This window comes from Pteropus alecto, unplaced genomic scaffold (genome assembly GCF_000325575.1).
Source record: "Pteropus alecto unplaced genomic scaffold, ASM32557v1 scaffold79, whole genome shotgun sequence".
Lineage (NCBI taxonomy): Eukaryota > Metazoa > Chordata > Mammalia > Chiroptera > Pteropodidae > Pteropus > Pteropus alecto.
In genome coordinates this window covers 2022897-2034619 of record NW_006494612.1, presented here as the reverse complement: position 1 = coordinate 2034619, position 11723 = coordinate 2022897, and the positions used below count along the sequence as shown (strand labels likewise).

At 35.8% G+C, this 11723-nt stretch overlaps 1 long non-coding RNA gene across 1 annotated transcript; it reads right to left on the bottom strand.

The window, feature by feature from the left end:
• Positions 1 to 3865: 3865 nt before the first annotated feature.
• LOC112474308 lies at positions 3866 to 11657 on the bottom strand. The gene is made up of 3 exons (XR_003044344.1): positions 11314 to 11657; positions 8034 to 8082; positions 3866 to 5150 (listed from the first exon to the last, which is right to left on the bottom strand). It is a non-coding gene; the product is annotated as an uncharacterized LOC112474308 (long non-coding RNA).
• Positions 11658 to 11723: the final 66 nt, after the last annotated feature.

The window sequence follows — 11723 nt, the reverse complement described above, 5'->3', positions numbered from 1 at the left end:
GGGTGAAGAATTTTCTCTCGTCTTCAACAGAGAGGCAGAACGAAATTTATTTGCTCTCTGCTCATCTGGATAAGCTCTCAGTGTCATACTGTTATATTGCACAGAACCAGAAAAACCTAATTGAGTTGACAGAGCCAGTTACAAAGTGAAATCCCTCAACTAAGCTGACAAGAGCCATAGAAAAACATACTAGGCAGACAGTACATATTATTATAAGAGCAACACGTTATACAACATTATGTACTTCAGACTCCTGGTTTGACCAAGGGCATAAATATATATGTGGCATTTGACTCTACATTTTTCCCCTCCACCTCTTTTAATTCTCCTCCCTCCTTCCACCCCTGACCTATGGATGTTGCTGTTTCCCCTTAAGAACTGGATCTCTGAAGGTGGGGCATCTCCTCCCACAGGCTTGCTGCGAGCATCCGGGGCCTGGTCAGTGGCTCCACCTGGGGCCTGGTTGGTCCGTGGCTCCAGTTGGGGTGTGAACCCAGGACCTTCTTGCTTGTAAAGCAGATGTGCTAACCACTACACTATGGAGTCACCCCTCGACTCTACTTTCTGAGTTGCATGTTCCACTATATTGCACACGATTATAGAAGAAATTAACCTTCAGAAACGGTGTTCCCAAATTAATGTTTTTTAGTAAAAGAGTTTTTATAGAAATTAGAGAAATCAATAGGCCCAATTAATTCCATTATTTTCTTCATTCTACTAAAATTTAATACGGACATATCAATAAAACATACAAATAAAATATTGGTATTACATAGACTTATTATAATAAAATACAAGTTTAATTTGATAGAACCGTGTATTACTTTAAGGCCAAAACTCTTACAATAATAGAAAGGTGTGGCAAGATTGAAATATTAGTTACTTTAGCTCTTAGTCATCTTATCATGAGTATTACCATAATTTTAATGCTGGATTGTACATTTGCATATATCAGCATGATTTGAAAATAATTCGAAGTTTTATTATTTTGCTAAATTTCACTAGTTTTAAAAACTGGTAGCTATTAAAGGTTGACAGGAAACTTTCTTTTTCCCCTTAAGAACTGATAATTTGTGTACCAAATTATCATTTTTCCCTTTATTTCAATTCAAGCTTTGGTAATCTAAATAAATGTAATTTTATTTTATTTATAGGATACCAATAATACTTGTTTTTACATAATTTTATAGTAGGATTTTAGCTCTACTTGATATAATACCAGATGTTTTGAGTCATCTAACTTCAGATTACTACTCTTATTAAATATAACATTATTGCCCAAATTATATAATTCCAAAACAATATACTTCATGTATTTAATACTTTATAGTTTACAAAGCATGTGCCTATACATGATTTAATCTGCTTGTTCCTTGGAAGAATTCCATTTCATGGATAAAGTTTAAAGAGGTTGAATCGCAGTAAATGGTGACACCCAACTTAAGCCACTTCTTCCAAATTAGTGTCCTTGCATTTTTCACGCTACACTGACCAAGGTGTTCCTAAGTGACTTGAAGAGAACTAAAATGTCCCCAATCTCAAATGAAAGAAAACTCAAAGCCAAAAAGCTATTACACTTCTACTGATTGTGTTAGTCTAGTACAAGGAACATTATCCAAAAATGAACCTTTCTTCCAAATCATCAGCGATTAGCTTGAGCTCAAATGTGGTTTACAAGTAAAATGTGTAATTAAATGTAATGCTAATAAAATGGCTATAAGTTTATATAATGAAAGAGCATTGCCAAGCTTCTTTAATGCAGTTTAAGTAGGCTCTTCAAATTTTGGATCTGTCCAATTTCATTTCAGATATTTCAGATATGGATCATTTGAGATCTTTCCAGAAATTTTACTGAGAATCTTTCCTTTTCTCAGGCCACCGAACTTTATGTGTCACCTCCCCGACTTATAGATAAATTAATTCAGTGCCCCTTGTAGTGCTGTTTCTCTCTCTCTTTAAAGACAGAATAATATTTTAGGTACAGTGAAACTTTGTAAACTGAAGCTTTTTCAAATAGTAGCAAGTAAGGTCTATAAGATAGAGATGATATTTTTCTTGTATATAAGTGAGGGCTTCTGAAGAACAGGGTATTACTGTGGGATATAAATTGGTTAATTTGAGATAAAAGTTTAGCCAGTGCACCAGCATAATATCTATTTTTTCTGAGAAAAGGATTTCTCCTACTAGTCTACATCTCGTTCACTGTTTGAGAACAGTGCCTGACATAAGGTAGTTGCTTTGTAAATATTTGTCAAGTAAAAGGAAAGTAATTGCATCTGTTCTTAAATCCGTATCTGAATTTTAACACTGAATCCCCCTCCCAATTTGGCTTCAATGATGCAATACCATTGGCAGTATTATCATGAAATAAAATGTCAGACCTGTAAAATGTCATTTTTTTCCTGCGTGATGCAGAACTACCATTCCTTAACTGATGTTCAAAGTCACATTTTTCTTCCTGATGTTGCTGAAGTGAATTTGAGCACACTTGTTTAGAATGCACAGTTATTAGTTTTCAGGTTCCAAAATCACTCTTAAGTTTGGAAATCTGCAAGATGATTTAGCTTAGACTGGTTTTCATATTTCCTTTTTCTCAAAAATTTATACTTTAGGAGCTCCTCTGACTTCACCTAAAGCCAGTCTCCATACTTCTATTTTGCTGTGCAAAAATCACTCCTGGCCTAGTGCCTGGTACATAGCAAATGCTCCTTAAATTATTTTTTGAAAAAAAATGAATAAAATGTGCAACTGGTATCAATTGAGGAGATACTCATCAGATACATACAAAATGCATCTTTCTTTAACCTGCCATTGATCTCACTCTTTCACACCCTCTTCCCAGTAATGTCAGAAAACACTTGATCCTAGAACTTAAAAGTAGTTTCTTTTCATTTTAAACAGTCATTCAAAATGAATCCCTCAGTCTTTCTTTTTGTGTTTCTCTCCTTGCTCCAGGGGGCAAGTTTACAAAGCTTAATGGCAGAGCAGGAGACGTGCTTTGACCTCTGTCCTCTGAGTTCTCCCTTTCTCCACTGCAATGTTGCTTGGCCACTTGGTCTCTGGGCATCTGAGCTGATGGCCCTAGAGTATGGCTGGTTCTATCTTTGCCTCTGACAGTGAGGTCTCTGCATTATTCCCGCACTGCTGCAGCCTGACACCAGGCATTTCCCACTCACTGTTTCTAAATGAATAAATCAATGCATCTCAGGGTTAAACCATCAACTCTTCTTATTCCTTCCTAACTTATCTTTTACAACTTTTTCTTGTTTCATTATTAATATCAGTTAGAGGGAAGAGAGAGGAGAGGCAGATGGTGATGGGGAGGATCAGAGGAGCAGGGGAGTAGAGTGTCACTATTATGGTAGAGAGGTCATAATTCTAATAAAGTGATGTTTAATCTAGTAGAATATTAAGTGTAACTTTGTTTTTATTTATTCCTTCCTTTAAAAAGATAATATGACTATACTATAAACAAGTTGGAATAATAAAAAAAAATAATTCTACTATTCTAACCCAATTTCTATTAACATGTGGTATATACTTCTTCTGTACTCTCCCCATTCATAATAATTTAAATTGTAAAACACAATAAAAAAATATTTACTATTTTATCTATTTAAGAATAATACTTGAAAGCAAATGCACTCAATTATTCCATCAATTATTACTTACTGAGTTTCAAATATATGCAAATCACATGCTAGAGCTATGGAAGATAAATCAGACACAGTTCCTACCATCCAGAAACTTATGACCAAGAGGAAGAACTAAGACTTGTACATAAATATATAAAAGGTGGTAAGTGATAAAAGCTATAATAGAGATAAAAACTAACTGCTCTGATAGTTCTGTAACATCACTTTAAAACACTTGCCAACAAATTAAATCATTAATAAAGTAAGTAGGAAATGCCAAGGCATTTTAATGGTTTCATCATATAGCATCTTATAATGGTCGTTAAGAGTAATATTTTCCACTAGACTTTTTTCTATTCAACTACAATTTTCTTGGTATTAGAAGTTTTATTTATCCATTAAACAGTCATATGAAATCATCTGCAAGATTTCTTGACTTGCATTGGAACTCTCTGTTGCTTTTAGATGCCATTTTCTGAGCTTATAATATATTCATTACACTTCTTTTCAAATAACTTAAAGTGGTATAGTTGATGTAAAAAATATGAAGAAATCCCTACACTGGGCAGTAAAACTGCATAAAAATAGTTTTGCGTATGGCATATAAACCAAAATGGTGTCCCATTGGAAAATTCGTACCCAAGGTATTCTATTCTTCCAACACTCTACAAAGAGACTTGATGACTATAAAACCCATATCTTTTCAAAACTCAACCTTTTTTCTCCTGTGAAAGACTATGAAGGTCTCTGTAGTTTTCAAATCCAATATCATAATCGTTTTGTGTGGTTCTAAATTGTCCTTAATATACTTAATCTTAGACTAAAGAAATGTTCCATCTTGTTTACTATTTTTTTAATGCCTACAGATAAAACTGCTGGTATATGGCTCATAAATATTCTATTAGGGTTTATATATGCATTAAACTAGCACAGTATCTTATTTTCATAAATTTATTACAATAACTTAAGTAGTAGTAATAATAAAAATCAGCATTTAAATAATTCTCTTCTCCTGGGAACTCTGAGTGCTTTTACACATCAATTAATGCTAAATGGCAGCGTTATTATTCCCAACTTTTTTTATTATTCAATTTTATAATGTGTTGCTTAGGGTTTTTGCTTTTAGCTGATGTCAATTACCAGGTCGGCCACTATCAGGCCTCTCATTTGCCTCCAAAACCAGCCCTTTTTGAGAATTAATTATATACCAGAATGATATTGCTTAGAAACTCTATGATCAAAAGTTCTTCTCTCACCAGATACAGATTAAGTCATTCCATGGCTTTGCTTTCAATTAAAATCATATCTATACCATCGGATTGCATGTTATTAAGAACTGCCAAAAGTTATTTTTCTATTATTAACAACTTTCCAACCACCAGGTACCTCATATAAAGAAATTATTTACACACTTAAAAATCAGTACCTTTAAAAGTGTCATCCTCGGGTTGTTGCATTTCTCTTCTCTAAAAGCAGAAGTACTTAACTTGGGATTCATAGATAGGCTTCAAGGGTCTGGGAATTTTGAGAAAGAGAAAGAACAAAACTCAAGAGAGGTCATCACAGTGGTTGGTGCCAGACTTCTGAACCTGCTTGGCATGGGGGAGGTGAGGGATCTACCTGGACCCTGGATCCAGTTTTGTTTTGTGGATCCAACCTGAGCTCCATCTTTGAGGCTTTGGGGTTGATTGTGAATTCAGAGCTACTACTCTGATCCTCTTTCCACACATTAAAAAAAAAATGATTCTGTTACTTATAATATTCTGAGTTACTTATAATAAATTAAATTTCTTCTCTTTGAAATAACTTTCCAAAAAGTTAGGACATCTTATTAAATGCTTCATCTATGGCCTTCATTTGTTATTGTCAATATTTAAAAACAACAATTCACAAATTCAACTCTTCCGTTTTAGAAGAAAATCTATACGTGGAAGAATACACAAAGCAAATATCAGGCCTCTAGTTATGGACATTATAGTCACTATACACGCATTTCTGCCAACCCCAAGATGATGAATTACTGTAACTTAGCTCTGCCAAGTGCCCAGTTTCTAGAATCTATACTACTGCATATTTCATGAGTTTGCTTTTGAAGTCTATATTTTATTTCTGGCTACTCCAAGGAAATCCCAGACCACTGGAAATTTTAACATGTGCCAAAGTCTTGCAATTTTAACAAATTTTATTTGAAACATTGGTCTTGTGCATGTTATATTCCATCTATTTAAAACAAACAAATACATAGAAAACGAAACTACATCATAGTTATTTTATGTGTTTATATAATATTTCAACTATTTTATCAGATTAGGGAATTTTGATGACTGAAATTCTAATAACTTTTATTGATTGTGTACCATGTGCAGAGCACTAGATAGAAGAGATGTACAATTAAGTTACCGAAAGCTGAACGCCAAGCGTTTCTAAAAACAGTCTCTAAAGGACAAAATAATCCTATCAACTACGAATTATTTTCCCAGTTTAACATACAAGTAATTGAGGCTCAGAAAGGCTTGATAAAAATTTAACTTACTGAGCTTATTAAATATAAAACCATGGTACAAACTCAGCTGATAATTCCAAAGCCCCCATTCTTTTGACTTCCTACATAATTCACTGCCCTCTTAATGTTCCAGGTCACTTTTTTACATTTTAGTTGTATTTTGTTTCTTTTAAGAGTTGTTGAATGAACCCTTTGGGTAAGAGATCATTGTTCAATGAATCAAATTTAATTCAACTTTTTAAAGAAACCTTTTCCTCGAATTTAGTATTAGAACTAGTTAGACATTGTTTCAAACATTTTTCAGACTGTGGGCCTGGGGATATAACAATAACATAAAAGATTACACCCCTTTGCTTTGAGATGTTGTTCCCTGTCTTTTATTTAGCCAAGATACAAAACACCTGTTCAGTGCTTAACCTGTTTGCTTATTTTGAATAAATTAACCGAGTCAGTTTAAAAAGTGAAAAACGCCTATTAGAATGGCTAAAATTCCCAAAACTGATAATACCAAATGCTAGCAAGAATGTGGAGCAACAGGAACTCTCATTCACTGATAGTGAGAATGGAAAATGGTATAGCTATTATGGAAAATAGTTTGACAATTTCTTAAAAGGTTAACACAGTTTTACCATACTATCCAGCAATTGTGCTCCTTGGTATTTACTCGAGTTGAAAATATGTCCACACAAAAACCTGCACAGAACTGTTTATAGCAGCTTCATTCATAACTGCCGAAAACTGGAAGAAACCAAGATGTTCTTTAAAAATGGTGAATGAGTAAACTATAGTACCTCCATACTCTGAAAAATTATTCAGTGATTTAAAAAATGAGCTATCAAGACACAAAAAGACATAGAGTAACCTTAAGTGCATATCGCTTAGTGAAAGAAGCCAATCTGAAAAGTCAATACTATATGATGCCAACTATGTGACATTTTGGAAAAGGCAAAACTATGGATACAGTAAAAAAAAAAAAAAAAAATCAGTGCTTGCCAGGAGTTAGGGAGAGGAGAGGAGGAGGAAGAGCAATGAATAAGTGGAGCACAGGATTTTTAGGGCAGCGACACCATTAGGTATGATACTATAATGGTGGCTACGTGTCATTACCAAAGGAAAACTGTTTCCTCTACTCATAACACTTCAGACATCAAATATGTGGGGGTTTTCCCCACACTAACTAAGTCTCTAGCTCTCCACAACAAAATGGGTTTCCTACAATTCAATTCTGACACTAACTACCCAGAGTTAGTGCAGACTCCAGGTAAAGGGCTCATTTCCATGTCTGACTTAGCTATAAATTGGTGTTCCCTCAACCTTGTCCTCAGGTTTAGTGATTTTCTATAACAACTCATACAGAACTCAGGGAAACACATTTACTGATTATATTATAAAAGGTATAATAAAGGATACAAATGAACAGCCAGATGAAGAGGTACATAGGGCCATCCAGAAGGTTCCTGAGTACAGGAGTATTTGTCCCTGTGGAGTTGGGGTGGACTGCTCTCCCAGCACATAGATGTGTTTACAAACCTGGAAACTCTCCGAACCCCTCAGTTTAGGGATTTTTATGGAGGCTTTGTCACACGGGTATGATCAGTTATTAATTCAATCTCCAGAGAACAAAGAGTGTGGCTGAGAGTTCCAAGCTTCTTATCATGCATGGCTTAGCCTTTCTGCTTACCAGGACCCATCCTGAAGCTACCTGGGAGCCCACCCAGAATCATCTCATTAGAACAAATACACTCCCATCACCCAGGAAATTCCAAGAGACTTAGAAGCTCTGTGTAAGATGTTCTCATCATCCCATCGCTTGGGAATTACAAAAGTTTTAGGAGCACTGTGACAGCAATTGGAAGACACAGACTAAATATTAGAACAAAGGATGCTCCAACTACCTCTATGATCCAGGAAATTACGCGGATTTCAGGAACTCTGTGTCAGGAACTAGAAAAAGAAACCAAATATATATTTCTTATTATGTCATACATAGGTGAATACATGACATCATACATTTGGCAAAACCCACAGGACTGTACAACATAAAGATGAACTCTAATGTAAACTCTTCTTAAAAAGTTCTATCAATATTTATTCTCCAATTGTGACAATGTATCACACTAAAGCAAGATGTTAATAAGAGGGGAAATTGAACAGCTGAGAAAGAGAATTTTCTATACTATTTGCTTGATCATCTATAAACCTAAAACTGCTCTAACGAAAAAAGTCTATTAATTTTTTTAAAAGGAAAAATTTAAAATAATCAGTGAGGTTGGCTGTCAAACTGGTCAATGAAATAATGTAACATTTAATGAGAGGAACTTAGGTACAAAAAGAATCTAATTAAATCATTGTTTAATAATCCATGTTTGACTAGAACTGTCTGCTATGAGACCGTATCAGAAGAAGCTATGGTCTCTCTGTGAGTAGGAGTAACAGTTGAAAGAAGGTCTACCTTGATGTAAACCATGGGCAGTGTAAATAAGAAAGATAAAGCTACATAGTTTTAAAACCAATGACTCTCTCGGGTCCTGTTTTATTTTCACAAAACTTATTCTATCTAACTTTGAAATCTCATCAAAGTTTTGTCCAAATAGTAAAAGCAGACTTGGATGCCCACAGAAAAATAGAGGTAGAAATAATTGTTTATGGCAAGCTAAGCTGTACTAGTCAGTTTTTGCAGAGGAGACATGCTTCCCTATAATTCGTTATTTATGCCTTGTATCCTTTTCATTATATACATCTGTGCAAGTTACCTCCTTGCATCATATTAGTTTTCAAATAGTGCTCCAAATCTTCAATCTGATCTTTCCATAACCAGCAGGAGGAGACCAAGCAGCCTAAGTCATTCCCAAAACCAACTTTCTGTGTTTAGAATTATTATTTTGAATTTTATAGAGCTAGTATTCACATGTCAGTGATAAGGAATTTAAATATAAAATAATGTTTTTAATTCTTGAATTGGTTATAGCGAAGGATTTAGGTTTAGTTCAGTCTCCTCTTTCCATGGAACATAGACTCAGAGAAAACACAGGCTCTATCACAGGCCAAGACTCAAGTCTCATGATACTGAATCCAGTGCTCTTTTGTAAAAGTATGCAATCTTTATACGACCTAAATGCCTTACAGGTATCCTGTCCTGCTAGGTAAGGAGTGAACACGTCCTGTAACAGCTGACTCTATAACCATACCTCTGGAGTCTGGCTTTCCCATCAGTAAAGGCCAAAACCTGGGCTCTATTATTTTAATAAATAATTTTACACTATTATAAAGTAGCATGCATAATTATTGTAGAACATTTAACAAGAGAAGAAGGAGGGGAACCAGGAAGCATTGGAAGAAGAGAGAGAGAGGAAGGAAGGAAGAAAAAAGGAAGGGTGAGATGGAAAGAAGGAGGAAGAAAAAAAAAGAAAAATCATTTACGATCTCATCACTCAGAGGTAAGGAAGATAAAAAAGCATTTTAGTGCTTATCATCTTGGATGATTTGTAATATTCTATACACTCTTGTAACTCACCTTTTTCTATCTAACATCTTTCCATGGGAGACAGTGTAGCTATAGTTAGAAGGAGGCAGAAACTGTGTACCTAGTGGACAAGAGTCCAAGTTCTGGAACTAGACTTCCTGGTCCATATCCTGGCTCAGCTTCTCACTAGTTGTGTGACCCTGAGCAGGTTACTCAACCTCTCATCTCAGATTCCCATCTATAAAATGGAGATAAACATAGTAACTGCTTCTTCATAGGTCCACTGTGAAGATTCAGTGGCCTAATAAATCTAAACCACTTAAAACAGTGACTGGCACAAAGTATACTTCATATCAGGGGCAGTAAACTTTTTTCAGTAAAGAACCAGACAGTAAACATTTAAGGCTTTGCAAGGTCATATGGTTTCTTTGGCAACTCCTGTATGCTGTCTTTGTAGCACAAAAGCGGTGATAAATGAATGAGGTGGCTGGGTTCCAATAAAACTTTATGGACACTAAATTTGAATTTCATATAATTTTCATGTCATGAAATACTACTTTCTTTTGATTATTTCGACCATTAAAAGATGTAAAAACAATTTTAGTTCAAGGGCTATACAAAAATGGGCAGTGCACTTGACCTTTGGGCCATAGTTTGCTAACCTCTATTCTCGATAACTAATAGACATTATCATGTCTCTATTATCTTTCTATAAATTATTTTTAATTGTTGCTTAGAACAAGATTGGATGTCCTATAATCAGTCTCCTTTGGTTAGAATGTAGGTTATTTCTAGGATTCATTATTATAAGTCACCCTCTAATGAATATCCACGCAAAATCTTTGCATGCATTTATTATTATATCTACATCTTAAAATATATTTAGTGGTAGCTACCAAAATGTCAGGTAGACATCTAGAAAGAAACAGATTCTGAATAAGTGGCTTTGAAAACTAATCTTGTATAGTTAGAGGAGCTTTTCAAACATGTTAGAAGAGCTTTATAATTTCAAACATGTTAGAGGAGCTTTATAAGTATAACATATATTCACATATAATAGAATTTGCTATGTACTATGTACCATTCTAAGCCATACACACACAAGTGTATATGTGTGTGTGTGTGTGTGTGTGTGTGTGTATAAAATAATTTAGTCCTCAAAACAATCTTTCGAGGTATAGGTACAATTATCATTAGCAGCAGCAGCCCCACAGTACAAAAGAGGAAAATGAGGCATAGAAAAGCTAAGTAACTCCCTCAAGGATACACAGCTTGCTAGTAGCAGAGACAGGATTCAAAACTGGTCCGCCCAACACTACATGGTCTTGAACACAATGCCGCACTGCCACCCAACTGGTGAGATATGGCAAGTAAGCACTTCCGGTTACTCACTTTATAATGTACCTGTGGTCCTTTTTATATTTAGATCATGTTTGGCATGAATAAGCGACCTCAGATTCTAATAACAGGCACAAATTCTACCTCACAATGGGACACTTTGGGTGGAAACTGAATGCCCAGCTAATCTTCCTTTTTTTGTCCTCTAACCCTTCCCCTCACTCCAACTCTTCATTATTTTGCCCTATATTTCTTACCCAAAATAGTCGTCTTCTATAAACAGTAAAGACTGATTGGAGCATACTTTCATATCTTGTTTACCAATTTATGGTCCCAAACCTACCAAATTTACATGGCAAATACGGCCGAGTTACCTTACAGTAGAGGGCCCTGCACCACCATAGGAACGCAAATTCCGGATAAATACTCTCCTTCTTTGAAAACGAAACAGTATCTCGTGTCAAAAGTCTCTCCCGCGTGGCCCCCGCAGCATCAGGGCGGGCTTGCTCCGGCCCCTGGCCGGTCCCGAGGGCGGTGCCCTGCGTCCCTATGGACCAAACAGCCAGCCTCCGCCGACAGACTCAGACGCGAGTTGAGCGCTCCCGGGCCTTCCCTCCTTATGTCGAGCGGCGGGTGACTGTCCCAGAAAGGAGTTATGCGAGTGGGTCGTTCGACTTTGAGGGGAAACGAAGATTCTGGTTCTCATTTCTTACTCTGATTGCTCTCCCTGCTGGGACTCTAGGGCTCGAGTTATCCCCAGGGGGATAAACGACCCACGCCGCTG